The sequence below is a fragment of the Schistocerca piceifrons genome, chromosome 8, assembly GCF_021461385.2.
Source record: "Schistocerca piceifrons isolate TAMUIC-IGC-003096 chromosome 8, iqSchPice1.1, whole genome shotgun sequence".
NCBI classification, from domain to species: Eukaryota; Metazoa; Arthropoda; class Insecta; order Orthoptera; family Acrididae; genus Schistocerca; species Schistocerca piceifrons.
In genome coordinates this window covers 478254870-478273330 of record NC_060145.1, presented here as the reverse complement: position 1 = coordinate 478273330, position 18461 = coordinate 478254870, and the positions used below count along the sequence as shown (strand labels likewise).

Below are 18461 nucleotides of genomic sequence, written 5' to 3'. Positions count from 1 at the left end.
CAATATTCATATTTTATTGCACCCCCTGTCGTATCCCACCCTTGTCTATCATTTCTCGTCGTCACACCCTGATGACCTTATCAAGTACAAGCACACAATTAAAGAGCAAAAGAGAACGTCTGTCTTCGTGTCTGAAGTTCAGTTTCCTTCACCGCCTAAGTACCTGACGGTAGTCACCACACACATTCCGGAAACCCACTGTAGACACCTTCCAGCTTGTTTTTGCAGCTCCTACGATCATGTTGGTGACAAGACCGCTTAAGCGTGTCTGCTTCCTGACCCAACATTTTCTCAATACCATTTACGAGGGGTATCGTCCGTTTCTTGACACAGTCCCAAAGGAACAAATTTTAATACGTAAAGTAACAGTTTACAGTGATCCTAGCACGGACTAGACATTCATCATTGATGATGGTTTTACCCGCTGAAGAACACTGAGGGTTTTGCCTAGCCACTTCTACTGTTACTCTACTGCATTCTGTGATATCTCCCTGTACCATACAATAAAGCATTGTACACACCAGAAGACACAGCTTATAGGCAGCGAAACCGATAGTGTGAGTCTCTAATCGACTTCTGTGAATATAGCTATTGCGTACTATTGGACTTACCATTCAGTTTTCCATTTTAAAAGTTTTAATGCCTCTATGTAAACACTTGTGTTAAAATGTATGAATGGTCAATTAGCTGTGTATAATTGGCTGCAGCTGCTCTATTTTTAAAATCATCTATACGAAGAAAGAGAAAGATATAGATGGGAAGAAAGATGTAGAAGAGTAACGAATGCCTACAGGGACAATGGCAATGCGTTTGTTGCTTTAGTAGATGCGTCGTTACCTGTCTTCTGTAGCTGGACATGTTATTCAGTTTTCTGATATAATGAGGGAGGTTATTCCCACAATCGGGTTCCTGCTGCTCAGAAGGTTTTCGATAAAGTGGCTGAACGATGGATCGGGACAGAAATGACTTTGCTCTGATGGGAACGGATGTTTCTGCCGTGTTGTTCAGATAAGAGCGTTCAGGTCGAGCAGGGGTATGAGGCGTCAATACCCTGACGATCCTGGAATATTATGAATAATATTGAAAGCAGACACCTAGGATGGCAGTGGAGATGGGAGGAAACTGAATGGTAGTGTGTTTTTCTCGGCCTTAAGAGCACCTCAGACACGGGCAGGAAGTGCCGCGGGTGTTTCGTGTCGTGTCGTGACTTGACGTGACGTGACGTGACGTGACGTGATGTGCCGTGCTGCCGGACTGCGACCCGTCGTCGTTTGGAGAATAAACTGGCAGCCAGCGATGCCGCAAACGTCCCTTCCGCGCGTTCAACTGAGACTACCAGCGTAAACGCCCTGCGTCTCTCGGGCACAGCGACTGCGACTACACTGTGCTTCTTAACCAGGGTAATCACGCGCTGTCCTCATTTTATCCGTTAGACAAAGCCTCTGTACAAGCTCAATCACCAGCGAAGTGTTAGAACTCCCATTTGTGCAGTGCTGCAGTTTCCAGCGGATTTGTGAACTGGGCGACAACTTGCCGTAAAGTCTCGAGTTCAAAGCTCGACGAAGACATCGCGCAAGCATATGAGCTCACGAAACGCCCGAATTTGTAGTTGGTCTACAGATCTGTTCCACACAACGGCCTCCGGTAATCCAAGCTACTGGAATGCCCTTGTGGGTGAAAGATCTCTACGTTAATTAGAGATTTAGTTGTTTCGTGAGCTCATATGCGTGCGCGGTGTCTTCCTAGAGCTTTGGACTGAGCCCAGGTTGCAATAATAATTTCGGCTCGTTGTCACATCCGAGTTTAGACAACCTAAACTTATAAACTGTCTGGAAAACGAAGCAATGAATAAATGACAATTCCTCGCACAACGATCCCCCATTTGTACTAAACTTCGAGAAATGTCTCACAAGTGAGTCCGTAGAGGATGGTATAAGAGGCATACAGTATGACTATCGTGCTTTCCCATCAGTTTTGCGTAGATTAAAGCAATCCGTCCTTGGACTACCTAAGTGAATCGTCCCTCGCAGAAGCATCTGCGTCGTCGGGTCTCTGTAAATTGCAATTCTGTTTTCTCTGGTACGAAGCAGGAAGTTATATTATTCGTAACAAAGTTCAAAGGGGATTCTATTATGTTGCATTCACGTACTAAACACCATAAACTGTTGACATCGACACAATTAATAATGATTAAGTGAAAACTAACAATTTCCTGAGAGAGTAGTCTTACGACAGAATTAGATCGGAAGGCTTCCTACCGGCGACTGGCCTTTATGGCGTACAGCAGTACATCGTACTTACACTCGTGATATTTCGTACATTTTCGTTAGCTTAAAAGTTATTCATTTGCTTGAACTATATGGAAAAAGCGTGAATTTGTTACGAACTACGGCATTCACACGCTTTGTTCAACATGTAAACTACACTACAGATATTCAGATTTAGGTTATTACATGTTCCATTTCCCTACCATCATTGTCGATGATCGCGCAGACGAAAAATTCTGCATAACCCGATGAAATACGTGAAAATCTATGCTATCGCTGACTCACTGAATTGCTGTTTTCTGCTCAGCAATTGCTTTGGGATTGCTGTACACCTTGTCTTTAATATAGCCCCACATAAATGAGTAGCTTGTGTTCATATCCGTAGAATATGGCGGCCGATCGAGTTCCACACCAGTGGCCTCTGGGTACCCCATAGCCGGAATGTGATACCCAAAGTGCTCCTCCAGGCTACGCGAAACCATGAGCATGGGCATACTAATTCATACTAATACGCCCCGCGGCCAATCGTGCAGTTTGAACGTCCTACCGCAAACTGTTCAGGAATTATGACGATTTTATTTCATATAGTTCAATAATTATCACGCTGTATTAAGACGATTATTTTGGCATTGTAATATTGTTGAATGAAAGTACTTATGACCGATAGGCTTCTCCTAATATTTGTATTGGAAAAAGACGACTTTTACTAGCAAATATTTATTAAGCAAGATTACGTTCTTCGCGCCACAATAACTGTGCTTTCCCTACGTACCTCGCTGCCAACGTAGCGGGCGTTCTCAACTCTAGCCACAGCGCCTAACTCCACCGCCCACTGGCAACGCCGTACGGTCCAGCCAGCGTGGGAACTGAAATCTTACTCCCGACTCTGTGCGTTATATAGTACCGCTTCACTCATTGAATGCTACATGGTAGCTACAGATTCCATACAAAACTGAAAACTGGAAAATACGGAAATGTAGTGAGGCTCGAACGGGAGGGGTACATTACACACGGGATACCGAAGACAATCTGTGACACAGGTCGAGATATAATCAGTATTTACTGCGAAAGTAATACTACATATAGGCCTAACCGTTCTCGATTGCCACAAGAATGGTTTGCTGGTCCAGCTTTGGAACGCAATACAGCAGTGGCTCCGTGCGGCACGGACTGGACAATTCTTTGACAGGTTTCCAGAGACATGTGGCACCAGATGGCCACACACAGGTCACGCAATTCCCGTAAATTATCAGTCGATGGTGGGTGAGCGCGAAGAAACCGCCCGACGACGACTCAGATGTGTTCCATAGAGTTCAGCCCAGGCAAATTTGATGACAAAGACATCATGGTCCACAGATCACGTAGCACGGTTCTGGCCTTTTTACACAGACGCTGCCGGAAGATGCCATCGCCGTCGGAGAAGACATCAGGCGTGAAAAGGTAATGTTACTCCAAGATAAAGTATTCCAGAGATATCATGATGCCTTCTATTACTACCACACATCCCATAGAAGCCCAGGTGAAGGTCTCCCATATCACGACACAGCCCCCACCGGCCTGCTTCCATGGCGCTGTACTTGCTTCCAGCAACCATTCGCTTGGATCACTCTATATCGGGACTTGACCATCGACGTGGTGCAACAACGAACGTGATACATCCAACCAGCCGATACGATTCCATTCATCCAACGTCCGACTCCGATGATCTCGAGCGTACAATCATTGTAACACTATGTCATTAGCTCAACATGGGAACAGGTAAGTATCAGCTGCGGATTCCCAATTTAACCATGTGTACTCAACGATGTGCTCGGAAACACTTGTACCTGCACACACTGTACTCTGTCGTCAAATCCGCCACCGATCGCCGCCAATCCTGCTTTACACAGCGACCTTCCATATACCTTGATGAGATGCGGACATCCAGCACCTGGTCGCCTGCTCGTGGTTTCACCTTCCTTCAACCACGTTCCATTGACATTCAAGACAGTAGTACACGATCAGCAGACCAGCTTCACCGTTCCCGAGACACTCATTCCCAGGGGCCTGCTTATAATGCTCTACCCTTTGTGAACGTAGCTTATGTCAGAGGATTTCCCGATTGGCCGGCCGGTGTGGCCGTGCGGTTAAAGGCGCTTCAGTCTGGAACCGCGTGACCGCTACGGTCGCAGGTTCGAATCCTGCCTCGGGCATGGATGTGTGTGATGTCCTTAGGTTAGTTAGGTTTAATTAGTTCTAAGTTCTAGGCGACTGATGACCTCAGAAGTTGAGTCGCATAGTGCTCAGAGCCATTTGAACCATTTCCCGATTCGCGACACATCGCCGTTGGAATGATACCTCTATCGTCTCTGCTCCGCTCATGTACTTTCCTTACCGCGCCACGTGCCCGTAAAGCTACCAGACGACATTCAATGTCGCGGTGGGCAATGGTCCTAATTGAATTTTATCTATAGTGGATGCTGTTGGACTCAGTGACTGTTCCTTTACAGGGTATAGAAAAGTTTGCGATACCAGAGACAATAAAAGATTATTTATTCATCACACAAACGGTTTCGGGCTTGCGTTTATCCTCCAGTTTTTAAACATTCATGTACATGTTAATATTGCTGGATATCACTATAAAAAAACCAAGAAAATTAATCGCTGATGTATCTATTTAGTCACCAGTAAATAATTTTCTTGCTGTATAAATACAGCAATATAAACATGGACATGAATTTACAAACACCTGAGGATGGGCACAAGCCCGAAACCGGCCATGTGACGAATAAATAATCTTTTATTGTGACTGGTAGCGGAGATTTTTCTGCACCCTCTAAGGGTCTTAATGTTTTGACTCTTCAGCGTAAAATCAGTCCACCGAAATGAAGAAACTGTTCTTACCATAGGGCTACAAAGGATTCCTTGCTGATCGGTTGTCAAAAGAGCGGCGCTGATGACGCAGAGCTGTTTCATTAAAGTCCTTTTCTTTCCTGGCTAGAGTCGAGGACGATGCAGCAGACCAGCCCGCTGACGTCACTAGGTGCCTGACACTGTCGATTTGTCAGCAGCACCTCTTTCAGCCCATGCGGAAGCGGCTTCTCGCACGCTTATCCATGTGACAACTGGACGGCCAAATCAGTTCGCGCCACCAATACTAAAGGCGGCAGCTCGCTAGCTACTGGCTCGTCATACCAGTTGCAGTTGTACTGATTCTTTGCATTCGATTTTAACTCCAATCATTACGGTATCCTCAGGCTGTCATACAACGTCCAATTTGTACCCATTGTAACATAGATTCAGCAACTGGATTAAAATTCGGGATGAAACAATACCAACGGTGAGATTCACTGATGATAATGCTACCGTCAATGAAAGGGAGGAGGAATTACATTACTTGCTGAATGGAATGAACAACCTACTGAGCGCGGAGTATGGATTGACAGTAATCGGAAGAAAAACGAAATTTATATGGAGTAACAGAAATGAGATAAGCGATTAAATTAACATCAAAATTGTGGACCATGAAATAGATGAAGCGATGGCATCCTTTTTAGTTCTGTACATGACGGACAAAATATGGAAGATATAAAAAACAGACAAACACTGGAAAACAGGACATTCCTGCCCAAATTAAGTCTACAATTATCAAACATTGACGTTAATATTAGGAAGACATTTCCGAGAATGCATATTTCATGCTCAGATTTGCATATTAATGAATCATGGACTGCGGGGAACCAGAGCAGAAGAGAATCTAAACGTTTGGGATGTAGTGCTGCAGAAGGATTTTGAAAACTAGATGGACTGAGAAAGTAAGGAATGAAGTGGTTATCCGCAGAATCGTGTAGGACAGAAATATGTGGAAAACATTGAGAAGAACAAGAGACAGGATGGTAGGGCGTGTGTTAAGACATCGGGGGATAATCATATACAGTTGATGCTCCTGTAAACTATTGAGTATCTCCTGTATCTACATCATTATGGTAGGTCAGGGAATAGGTTCCTTGACACTGCAAGAGATATAGAGGATAGAAACTGCAGGGTAAAGCTGTAAGGTGTCAGACAAATCCAACCCCTTTCAAGAAAACCCTGACGTGAAAGCAAATCCGGCAATATGTCACATAGCACCGAATAAATCCTGACATTAAATTAACCAAAGTAATACGATCAATGAGTGAGCAAATGGAATACCACAGACTAAGACAAGAATGTCTAAATGCATGTCATACCTTCCCACCGTGAAACAGACGCAGTTCCAAGGGGAGAAACGAGAACGGAAGCCGAGAGCAGAGCTGTGTAGGCTAGAAGGCCCTACGATAAGAGCGGGACAGTGGGACACCCACATTGACGGCTGACCGCCGGGAGGTCCATCCCCAGCCCATGTTAAAAGATAGAGCCCTCCAGAAGAACAGTATAGATCTTACGATAACACTAAGATGGCCACACCAGCTGCAAGTTTTAGAGTGAGACTATATGCGTCTCTGTTACGTAGCAAACATTAAAAACATTGCCCCACCACGAAAAGTGTAACGTTTCTCATTGGATAGACAGAAGTTCTGTAGGCAGAGCTTAAGGTTAACAGTGAGACGCTGATTGGTCAGTTGAAAACACAGCCAGATACCTTTTTCTTAAACCAACTTCGATAAATAGTAAGAATAAGTTCGAGAGAGTTGCTACCGAGAGAGCGAAGTGTGTAGAGCTGCGCCGCCCGCCGCCCCTGACGCTGCCTACCAACCGACAAGGTAATGAATGCACGCAATGCCACATAAGAGCGCATAAGGCTTCACTCAGAACTGCAGAAGTCTCATCTGTTACATCCCCTTTTTACGTAATACTAGTGTCGATCGTCAATTAAACTTCGTGGTATTCACATTTGCTACTTGAAGTTAAAATCTGAAATGCGATGATTTTTCTGTTATATAATTATTGAGAAGCCCCATTAGCCACTGTCATTTATGACAAGTTAAATAAGTAAACCTAGATTATAGATGTGATATGGTATAGGTCATCCTTCGGTCCATTATAGAACTTGGAAACCCATTCAGGGAATATTCGTTCACATTTTTGGTGAACGCAGTTGGTTTTTATCATCCTGTATTAAAATATTTCCTTTTTTCAATAGTATATTTTATAAACAATGTTTTGTGAGTAGAATAAAATTTCCAATGGTAAACTTAACTGCTTTTTCGACGTTATTTTACTAGCCAACTAAAAATAGGCAAGCCTTGAACCCCTTCCACTAAATTTAGTTAGTATTAAGATTCTTTTACAGGGAGTGCAGTGGAGCTGACGCTGAAATCATTAAGTGTTTGATTATATCATCGCTAGTCTCACTGAACTCTTCTGAACTCAACATGTCATGTGTGGTCTGGCATCTCCTTACCAGCAACAGGTCCCAGGTTCAAACTAGTCAATTCCCTAAAAACCACGCTCAGAGCGCCGTTGCGCGAAAGTGGTAGGGAGACATGACTTATAACAGACACCACCCAGAATGTTAGAAAGCATAAACTGGAATATACCCGGCCAAACAGCTTAGGACGTTGTGTGTAATTGCTTCTTTGTGGTGAAGAGCTTGGCAGAGGATGGGAAGTCGCGTAGTTCAAGAAAAATGAAACACGCAATATTTCTACAACGTGTTAGATCAGAACATGTTACTCGATTTCCTCAGCCTCCCCCACGGCGTTCACGGTTTTTTCGCGAGTTCATGTGTGGAGCACACAGGACCCCGACATATTCTGGCCCATTCTTCCTTTCTAGGCTGCCTTTCCTTCCCCTTCTTCCTCCCTTCCTGTCCTCGCTCCTTCCTCTCTGCCCCTCTTTCTCGTCTCTCGGTGTTCTTAATTACATTGTCCTGGATATCCACCTGGTTTCTTGTATTGATTCCGGTTTTTGTCCCATTGACTTTTCCTTTTCAGTCTTCTTTTTGGTATTTTTGTCTCCCATTTGGGGTTTAACCTCCAGTTCTAAATTTTCTCTCTGTAGTGTGAACCATTTAGGAGAAAGAACTCCATCCCTAATATCTATAGCGTGGATACCTCTACCCTTTTCCTTTCTTCCTTCTTCACTGTAGCCCCCATCATACCTCTAGGTCACCAGCACATGTAGCCAGTTTGTGTGGTAGGGTTGTTACGATACGTAACAACCCTACCACACAAACTTGTGTGGATCCCCATGTATGCCTATGAATGTTTACTTGTCATTCTGGAGCAAGGGAACTCCTGGCAACAACTGCCATGCCAGACGACCACTGTTGTGGCTGGGTGGCCCCCAGGCGAAGGCCATGCTTGTAGTGGGTGGTATCAGGACAGATGCTTTGCCTGTGAAACACATCAAGCTCCAAAAACCTGGCCGTTTTTCTATGTCTCTTTGAATAGTAATGAATCATTTAATGCTGCTTCTTATGACCTTGTGCCCTTCCCTTCCCTGGCTACAGCCTGAAAGGATTGCCAGGCCAAATGGATTTGGGTGTAACACTCTCATTGGTACCTGGTCTGGACTAAGAAGGATGGGGACACATTCGCCACCACCAGTCAGTTATTTTTTTGGAAAATATCGAAGACAAATTTGGTGAATTCGATAGATTCTGTAAGATGCAGTCAGGTTCACTGTCGTTTAAAACGTATTCTGCCACCAAATGCGCAGCCCTTCGTGCTTGTGACCCATCTTGGCGATGTTTCAGTGTCCATTGCTCGTCACCAGTCTTTGAATATGGCTCAGGAAGTCACTCTTCAAACTAATTAGGAACTCCTGGCGAATCTGAAATGTCGGGGCTATCATTTTGTTTGGTGTGTTCAGGATGGTCGCAAGGATAATCGCATCATTTAGCAAAAACAGACATAATGCCTGATGGGATACCACAATCACTGGTTATACTATGTTAGTTATAATCCGTCTTGATGGTAAAAATATTTAATGATAATTAAATAGACACCCTAGCTGCAAGCAGGCGTTGATACACTTCAATGGGGACTTGTTGAAAATGTGTGCCCCGACCGGGACACGAACCCGCGATCTCCTGCTTACATGACAGAAGCTCTATCCCATGAGCCACCGCGGGCACAGAGGGCAGTGCGTCTGCAGGGACTTATCCCTTGCACGCTCCCCGTGAGATAATATGATGGGCAAACATCTATTAGGCGCACTACGAATGTAGTGTTGTGGACATGTTGGGAATGTGGATCTCACGGGGAGCGTGCAAGGGATAAGTCCCTGCAGATGCACTATCCTCTGTGCCCGCGGTGGCTCAGATGGATAGAGCGTCTGCCATGTAAGCAGGAGATCCCGGGTTCGAGTCCCGGTCGGGGCACACATTTTCAACATGTCCCCAATGAAGTGTATCAACGCCTGCTTGCAGCTAGGGTGTCTATTTAATTATCATTTCATTTCTAGCAAAGCTGCATGGTCATCCACGGTAACTGTTCTTTTCGGGAACAGATACTACCGTCATATACAGTTTAAAAATACGGGTTCCCGGCCTTTGACCTTCTTGTGCGAACGCACACGCTATGCCCGAACTCGTACGGGACTTGGTAGATTAATCTGCCACGAGTAATGAGTATGATGGGCAAACATCTATTAGGCGCACTACGAATGTAGTGTTGTGGACATGTTGGGAATGTGGATCTCACGGGGAGCGTGCAAGGGATAAGTCACTGCAGAAGCACTATCCTCTGTGCCCGCGGTGGCTCAGATGGACGCCGGCACGGTAGCTCAGCGTGTTCGGTCAGATGGTTAGCTACCCTCTGTAATAAAAAAACTGAGTTAATGGATCAACGACGAACTGAAACGGGTGTCTTGCGACGTCCGCCCCGAGCAGATGCAACGAACGAAAGCGAGCAAATTGAGATTAAAAAAAAAAAAAAAAAAAAAAAAAAAAAAAAAAAAAAAAAAAAAAAAAGATGGATAGAGTGTCTGCCATGTAAGCAGAAGATCCCGGGTTCGAGTCCCGGTCGGGGCACACATTTTCAATATGTCCCCAATGAAGTGCATCAACGCCTGCTTGCAGCTAGGGTGTCTATTTAATTATCATTTCATTTCTTGCAAAGCTGCATGGTCATCCACGGTAACTGTTCTTTCGGGAACAGATACTACCGTTATATATAGTTAAAAAATATTTAAAATTTTTGCAATCAATATGGATTATGACTAACATTGTATAATCGCATCAATACCAGCGCCTTTGAGGAAGATACTGTCCCACAGAAGGCCAAGGATTTGTGTTATCGGTATGATGCGAAGCTGTACGTCTCGCCACTCATGAGGTGTTTTCAGTGCTTGCGTTTCAGGCACATATCTACGAATTATACGGTGCACCCTCTATGAGCTGTATGTGCCCTTGAGGGGTGCCTCTGCGATCCAACACTTGTGTGGGTTAATTAAAATAACAGACAACAGTCACTCTCCACGCTCGCAGGATCACCTGGTGTATAAGAAGGACCAGAAAGTACAGGAAGATAAATCCTTTGATCGTTTAGCTTACAGGCTCATCGGAAATATGACCAACTTCACCCTGTGTCAATGACTGCTACCTTTGCCTCTGTTATATCCTCTCTTCTCCATCTTCCTTTCCCCAGTGCCACCTCCCTCTTCATTCCCCCTTCCCTGTCCTCCCACTGCTACTCCCCCTCCCTCACTGGAGAAGTTTCCCTCTTCTTCCATACCACCGGTGATGAGTCTCCTTCGCCCCTGCATCTCCCACGCCAAAGGCGGGCTACCACAATTCAGCCACAGGACAAACAGTCAATGCTCCCCAAGGTCACAGACTCTCTTTCATTTCCAGATCTTTCATAAGCCTGCTCTCCCTGTCCTGCCATCCTTGACCTATCAAGGGAAGGTGGAGAAACATAAGTCCCAGGACAAGGCCCTCCTAGTGCCCCTGGAGGTGCCGTCCTCGCAACCTGACTCTGACCTCTTGTTTATGGATGTCACCCTCCTCATTGGTGACAGATGGTGACCCAGCAGTATGATTGGCTCCAGACCATTTGCCTCCCATTGTGAAACCTGCTCCATTCAGTGGAGCTGTAATGGATAGTACCATCACTTCCCTGAACTGCAATCCCTTATTGCCTTGCCCACTTGTATCGTTCTCTATGAACCCCAATTTACTGATGCTCACTCATCAACCATTTGTGGCTTCTGTGCATTCTGTTGTTATCAGTTAGGCCCTTTGAGAGCTTCCGTTGGCGTCTGCACATTGGTCTGTATGGACGTTGTTAGCACATGGACCGCTCTTCATACCACATTGGAAGCAGTTGTCATCTGGGTCCACTTTGTGGTCATTGTTTGCAGATCTTATCTCCCTCCCAACAGGTCAACTACACCTGCTGCCCTGACTGCACTCCTTCAGCATCTCGCTCACCCCCTTCCTCCCCTCCTCCCCCTTGGGGATTTTAATGCTCATCATCCTTTGTGGGTCAGCGCTTTTCATCTAGTCTTGCGGACCACACCTGTGCCTTCTTAATGGCAGAGTCGCTATTCATTTTAGTGCTGCGTATGGCTCTTTCCCTGCGTCTGATCTTTCAGACACTTCTCCTCCCCTTCTTCCTTCAGTACATGGTCGCCACACGATGACCTATGTGGTAGTGACTGCTTCCTGTTCAATCTCTTGTTCCCCTCCCTATAGCTTGGCTACCCCCTGCGCATTCCATCATACTGATTGGCCTCTGTATACCTCCCAGGTCATGTTTAAATCTTCTATGTCACGTTGTATTGATGACGTCGTACGTGGTCTGTCCAATAATATAATCAATGCTGCCAGCATTGCCACTTCCCACTCGACAGGCCTGTTCACCGTCAGCTAGTTCCATGGTGGAGCACAGTCATTCCCACATCCATTATCGTCGTCACGCCTTGTAACGTCTTAAGCAGCACCCATCCTCTATCGGTCTTATCTTTAATTTGCTTCACGCCAAACCCTGTTCCTTAATTAAACAGCAGGATGTGTTGCAAACGTTTCATCTCCTCTCTACGTTCTTCTGTCCCTTTGTAACAGGTGTGGGCAACACTCCACACCCTCCAAGGTTTTCAGTTACACTCTTTCATTCTGGGCCTTACCCTTTCAGGTGTCTTTTGTACAGATCCATCAGTTCTCGTGAAATACCTCGCGACCCATTTTGCGATCGCATCAGCGTCAGCCTCCAATCCAGTTGCCTTCCTCCTCGAGAAATAGTGGGCTAAAGTTTCCCACTAATGTTTTACCCCTTGTCATGCGGAATTCTACACCCTGATCCTGATCCATCCATAACCAATTGCTTCAACACGTGAAGCGTCCGCAACGTCAATATTTATTCCAGGTGTTTAACGGTATGTGGCTACAAGGCACTTTCCTCCCTCGATGAGGTAATCTTATTGTGGTTCCTGTCCTTCAGACCGGGAAATGATCCATCGTCTCTTGATAGTTACTGGCCAGTCAGCCTCACCAATGCACCTGCAAGTTACTAGGATAGATGGTGACTCGTTGGCTCAATTGTCCTCAAGTCCCACGACCTTTTATCTCCTTACCAGTGCGGTCTCCGATCTATCATCTGCTTTGACTGGAAACCGCAGTTCAGCAGGCCTTCTCTCAGTGCCAGCATGTCGTCGCTGTTTGTAAGGACTACTACACAGCTTTGCGCCATCACATCCTACTTATGGGAACTCCAGGGCCCCCCTCATTCAGATTTCAGGTTGGTTCCGTTTATAGCTCTCAGCACACCCAGGAGAATGACGTTCTGTAGGGCTCTGAATTAAATATCCTTCTTTTCACATCATTATTAATGGTCTTGTAGCCTCTGCCAGACCATTGCTCACCCCTGATTTATACATGTATGATTTCTGTATTGGGGGCAGCTCCCACTCTTTGGCCTTTATGGAACGACAGCTCTAGGGTGCCGTCTGACACAGTTATCTCCTTGTAAGTGCATTTCAGTCGCTGTCCATCCTTGTCCGCAGCTGTACCTCGACATCCAATACCCGACTGTGGTTCCCCAGTCCGTTTCTTTGGTCTTCTTCTGGACAACGAACATACTTTCTTGCCCCATATCCGTCATCCGATGGTAGGCTGTTTCCATAAACTTAATGTCCTCCGCTTCCTTGCCCACACCTCATGGAGTGCAGATCATTTGACTCTTCCCCACATTCATTGGGCATTAGTTCTGCCTTGTTTGGACTATGGTTGTCAAATGTACGGATCAGTTGCCCCTTCCAGACTGCTCCTCCTGAACCCAGCTCACCATCGTGATATCCGTTTAGCCGCTGGTGCCTTTTGCACTAGCCCTGTCGATTGTCTTCCTGTTGACGCTGGGATTCCTCCCCTTTCGATTCAGCAGTACCGGCTCCTGGTTTCCTATGCCATCACTGTCCACTCTTCCCTGCTAACCCCATTCTTTACATGATTTCAGGACGTCAGTCACCATCTTCCTGCCTTTGGGTGGTTTTACTGGTTAGGCTGCAACTCGCTTCTCTCTGTTATGATTTCCATCTCCCTCCTTGTCCTCTCCCAACCACCGCCCCCCCCCCCCCTCTCTTGCTTATTTCCGTGGCTGTGGATTCAGATGGATTTCTTTCAGGATCCAAATGCCTCCATCAAGCCAATGGTGTTCCATTGTTTGTTCGAACACTCTTACCAGAGTTTCAGGATGCCATTGTTCTAAATCCACCAGTCACGTGGGGTATGCCTTCACGTCTTCTGTTGGCATGCAACACCATCTCTTGCTGCCACATATGGGATGTTCACTATGGAACTGATGGTCATCTGTCAGGCTCTCTGGTTTATTAAACCGTACTTCCTCACCCAAGTTTTGTGAAGTGTGGACTCAGACTGGCCTGCAGGCTATTGCTTGGTGTCCTTCCTGCCTCCACTTGATTTCTGCCAACCAAAACCTTCCCGCCGATCTTGGTGTCGCTGCTTCTTCCATTGATTCCCTTTGGGTTCCTGGCCAATCCCAGCTAATCAACTGTGTCTGACTGGAGGGGTGGCCACCTACCCCATTCTCCTGGCTTTACATCAAATCCCTTTTTGCTCTGTTTTGGCCGATTCTTGGGATGAAGGGACTACCCCCCTGTCTGATAACTTCGCGTAATCAAGGAGACTCTCTCCGCCTGGCATTCTTCCCCTGCCTCCTGACAGAAATCTACCACACTTTTCCGCTTTCGTATCGGCCATACTGGGTTGACCCATTGTTTTTTGCTCCACAACGGTCTGTTCCCCTTTGTAGTTGTGAGGCTCCATCAAGATGATCCATATGTTGCTGGTCTTTTGCCCCTTCATGCTAAATACACACTCTAATCTTCCTTGTCCTGGATGTTAGCGGATAACTCTCACACGGTTATTTTTGGTCTCAAGTATTCTTTGCGAACGTGGTTTGTCGTCCCTCTGCGCTGGTATTGGTAATGGAGGCCTTGATCTTGCCTCAGCCACGCGGGGTAAACGTGCAGTCCAAGGCGTCTTGCCACGGTTCATGCGGCTTCCCCGTCGGAGGTTCGAGTCCTCCCTTGGGCATGGGTGTGTGTGTGTGTGTTGTGGTTAGCGTAAATTAGTTTCAGTTAGATTAAGTAGTGTGTAAGCCTAGGGAGCGATGACCTCAGCAGTTTGGTCCCACAAAACGTACCACAAGTTTCCAAATTTCTCGCCTCCACAGTGGCCTAGTTCTCCCTCCCCCCCATATTCCCTACAATTTACCGAGTGAGGTGGGCAATGGTTAGTACACTGGCTCTCGCGTTCTGGAGGACGATGGTTCAATCTCACATCCAGCCATCCTTATTTAGGTTTTCTGTGACTTCCCTATATCGCCTCAGGTAAATGCCGTGATGGTTCCTTTGAAAGGGCACTGCCGACTTCCTTCCTCATCCTTCTGAAATCCAATGAGACGAATGACCTCACAGTTTGGCCTCCACCCCCTAAATCAACTCAACCACCACTACAATTTCCTTATTGTTTTGTGCCACTTTGTTTCTCCTTTTCTTGTGTCTTCTTCCCATGATGTTGCCTCTGTTGTGATCATGGTATGGAGTGGGGTTCAGCAAAGTTCAGTGGCGGCGCCGGTGCCCCAACGTGTGTAACGTTCCTGGGGTGCCCTTGCTCTCAACTGTCCCCTCCCCCTCCCCCCACGCACGCCCCACCCTCCTCTTTCTGCTGCCCGAGCATACCTTTTGTCTCTTTGTTTGCCTGTTTTCTCTTCCACTCGACTGTACAGCGCTGTTGGTATTGTTTCTCACTTGGTTTCTTCCACCTTAGATCATGGGACTAATGACTCACTGTTTGGTTCCCTCTCCCCTCAACCAACCAACCATCGATTTGTTCACACGTACCTTACAGTTGTTGTGGCCTTCGGGGAAAGACACGTTTGACGCAGCTGTCCATTGTTGTCTGTCCTCTACAAGTCTCTTCATCTCTGCATAACAACTGCAACCCACATCCATTTTAATCTGCTTACTGTGTGCCTTGGTACCCCTCTACAATTTTACCTCCTATGCTTACCTCAATCACGAAATTAACAGTTTCAGTCAGGTTGTGGCATAAATTTTTTTTTCACCTGCATTCTGTTCAGTACCTCTTCATGTATTATCCGATCTACTTACATAACCTCTAGCATTCCCCTTTATCACCACATTTCAAACGTTTCGACTCTCTTCTTCCCTCTATTGTTAATGTCCACCTTTCACATGTACATAGCCGGCCGGTGTGGCCATGCAGTTCTAGGCGCTTCAGTCTGGAACTGAGTGACCGGTACGGTCGCAGGTTCGAATCCTGCCTCGGGCATGGATATGTGTGATGTCCTTATGTTAGTTAGGTTTAAGTAGTTTTACGTTCTAGGGGACTGATGACCACAGATGTTAAGTCCCATAGTGCTCAGAGCCATTTCACTTGTACATAACGCTGCAGTCTAGACGAATTGTTTCGCAAGAGATTACCTAATACTTAAATTTATATTAAGGGTACATTGTATGTCCTATGCCGCCAATGTTAAATTATCGAACTTTTTAAGACAACTTACAATTTTCCATAATTATTGAACGCATCTTTCTAGGTACACTGAATTAGAATTATTACTAAAATTATATTGTGGGGCATGTTATCTTTTTTTTCAAACACTCAATTTTTGGAAAGAATTTTGTAAATAAATGAACATAAAAACAAAACAACTCATGATATTTTAATTTTTCTAGTTCCATATGTGTTGAATCTCACACTTGGCATGCTGTGCAAATTTCATGTCTATACCATCAGTACTTTTTTTAGAAAACGGGTCATTTATTGCAAAAAGTGTGGTTTTTTATTACAAATTCTTATAAAGACCTACATTTCTGCATCTTTTATGCACTAGAATTGTCTGTGTCTTCTTCAGTGTCACAACAGCCCAGTGACAACTCATGATATTTTGATTTTTCTAGTTCCATATGTGTTGAATCTCACACTTGGCATGCTGTGAAAATTTCATGTCTCTACCATCAGTACTTTTTTTGGAAAACGCGTCATTTATTGCAAAAAGTATGGTTAAGAGATATTGAGTTTTAAAACTTTTTTATTACAAATTCTTATAAAGGCTTACATTTCTGCATCTTTTATGCGCTAGAATTGCCCTGGCCCATAGTCTGTGTCTTCTTCAGTGTCACAACAGCCCAGTGCTTGCCTCTTCTTTCTTGTTTCTTTTGTCACTTGCTAAGCAGCTAACTCTGCTTCACGTACACGAAGCTCATCCAGTTCCCACAGCCCTTCAGCTGTGGTCTGTACAAATCTTACCCCTAACTTCTCCAGAACCTTAAGTCTTGTGTAGTTCCCACCATTAAAAGTTATTACATCATCAGACACTGCTAGCTTTAGAATCATGATGCCAACAAATACGTTTTTAAGCTCACAGCACCACACAACACTATTGAAGGACTCATTCACATTCTGGGTCTTCCCATGTAAATACTTCTTTAGTAACTCAGGATTTGCCAAATCTCTGTAAATAGGTTTGGTGGGCTCCATTACTGCCAAAGGCAGAGAGTAAATTCATGCAGGGTCCCAGAAAATTCAGCTTTCCTATATTTACACCAAGTGTTTGGTGGAGGTGGACACAAAGCATGACATGGCTTTTCATCGGTTGATATTTGTTGAAAGAAAGTGCTCCACAGAGCTCTTTTCATCTTCTCTAAATTGTCACAGTTATCTCTAATAGCCTTCCCATAATATTCCTGTAATTCATCAATTACTTTGTCTGTTAGTCTTTCAGCACATTTTATTGTCTTGCCATCAGACAGTTTTGTGTTACACAGCTTCGTTGTTAGGTTACGTAGACGTGTTCCCATCCTTTTCTTGACATGTCCTACACACTCAAGTTTTTTATAGGAACATCATATGGCTGACTGTTTCGTACTGCAATGAAAGCCTTGCTGTCTCCATCACCTAAGCAATTCACATATCTGACACGTCTCTCATTCTGCGAACGCTGGAAAATGTTAACTGCTCCTTTTACCTGTATTCCTCCACTTGTATAATATTTTATACACTGCAGCTTAAGAGGTATTGTGTTCTTCTGGTTCACTGTATAACCTTAACAGTACTTCCTGAGAACTTCAAAATCCTAAACATTTCCAGTGTCAATACTTATTACAGATGTAAAACCATTTTTAGAACTAAACCTACGCTTTTGCCAGGACCCAACCACAGCAGTGCTGATGTCTCTGTCACCATCATTTTGTTAAACAGTTTCTGATGTTGCAGCAACCATTGAATCTTCAACCACAGCATTTACAGAGTCCTATATTGCTGTTACATATTTCATATTTGGCAAATTCAACACAGTGCAGAGAACATTACCAGCCTTTGCACCTTTACCAATGCATCTAAGGCCCAGTCTCACATTAGTTTCATACAATTCATTACCTGAAGATTTTGATGAAGTTTGAAATGCTTTTTCGTTTTTGCACTTCTCACATTTAATAATTAATTAAGACACAACACCTATTCTAGCTCCTATATCCTCATAAACGTCACCACCACAGAGACAGAAAGAGATGGTTACAGAAAGAACTTGTGCAAGGATTTGCAGATCAATAATGACGTTGTCCATAATATCATTACTTTCACCGCTGTCACCCGTTTCTAAAGTTCCTTTCCTTTTCGATGCACTAGGGGGCGTGGTCGCTTGAGAAACATTATCGTGGTTTCCTTCACTGCTAGCACACGTGTTTTCAAGTACTTCAGAAGAAAATGCAAGTCTCACCCATGTGTTACCCGCAAATTTGCGT

The 18461-nt window shown here is 45.0% G+C and overlaps 1 non-coding gene across 1 annotated transcript; it reads left to right on the top strand.

Moving 5' to 3' along the window:
- Positions 1–9480: 9480 nt before the first annotated feature.
- On the top strand, positions 9481–9555 carry Trnat-ugu. The gene has a single exon. It is a non-coding gene; the product is annotated as a tRNA-Thr (tRNA).
- Positions 9556–18461: the final 8906 nt, after the last annotated feature.